Source organism: Camellia sinensis, chromosome 12, assembly GCF_055761805.1.
Source record: "Camellia sinensis isolate YWXY chromosome 12, ASM5576180v1, whole genome shotgun sequence".
Lineage (NCBI taxonomy): Eukaryota > Viridiplantae > Streptophyta > Magnoliopsida > Ericales > Theaceae > Camellia > Camellia sinensis.
In genome coordinates, this window is record NC_138972.1 from 33849846 (window position 1) to 33851137 (window position 1292).

The window sequence follows — 1292 nt, forward strand, 5'->3', positions numbered from 1 at the left end:
GCACTAGTAGAGGAAAGACAATTCGTGCTTGGAATGGGGTGAAATTTGGTCGAGACATGAAAAATATTGTAAAGATCTAGATCCATTGCTTTGCCATGGACCCCGAGGGATTTTAGAGGAATTCCAATGTTTAGGCCTTCAATTTCATGACTTTGCCATTTTTGGGAAGAAAAAAATTGTCTAGAAACTGGTTTAGACAAATCCAATTTCGGTTAGGTTTTTTTAGTGTATTTCTTTTTCATTATAGTTTCCAGATTTTAGTGTAACTAAAATCTTTCAATTTTTGGTAATTTTCGTAATTTCTTTGATTTAGGTTTTGTTAGCTAGCATTTCCTTTTCTTTTTTATTTCCTAGTTTGATTATGACTCGTTTTAGTATAAATAATTGTGTAAGTCTCGGGGGAATTTTGCTTTTGGGATAGTTATAGTTTGTTGAGAGATTTCTTTCCTTTCCCTATAATTATGGTAATCTTAGTATATAATAGATAGGGCCTTGTTACATCCCCCTAAAAATATTCCCCCTAATCCCCCTAATTTCCATATCAAGTTAAAAAAAAAAAAAAAAAAAAAGGAAAAAGTTTCCCAAATTGGAAATTAGGGGGATTAGGGGGGTATTTTTAGGGCTCCAAATCATTTTCCTAATAGATATGTAGAAGAGTTATTTTGTTCTTGTTACTTTAGATTCTGCTCTTCACGTTTTCCCATTGCATCAATTCTTGTGTTTGTTTATTGAATAATTTATTCTATTTTAATTTTTTTTACAATTCTTGTTAAAACAATCTTTTGTGTAAAATAAACAATTTGAAAGCTAACAAAAAACCTGTGTTCTAATATCTCTGAATTTTTTTCTAAAAAATAATATGAAGAATAATGCAAGAGAGCAAAATGAAGGCAAGAAAATCAATTTTTTTGAATCACTTGACTGCTGAAATGGTCTGCTATAAATAGACCCGAACAGATCACTTGACTGCTATGCTTCCAACTGCAACAAATCTGCTAGTTTTATCCAAAACCCACAACTACGCCCGGCATGGTCGGCTGGCGGCGGCGCGTGGTGGTTTGAGCCAAGATTCACTTTGTCCATAACCCCTCCCTTCGACAAACTTGGGGTGTCCCTTGGGGCCCAATCCAAAGTTATACACCTAGAGCTTACATACTCACAAAAGCTCACTTAAAGTTTCAATGTGAGATAAGTCTTATAAGGAAACCCACATTTAATTCTTTAATTGTCCATTCCATGAACTCGAAAACGACGTCAACTTCTTATTCACTCATAAATGGTTTTGACGAACT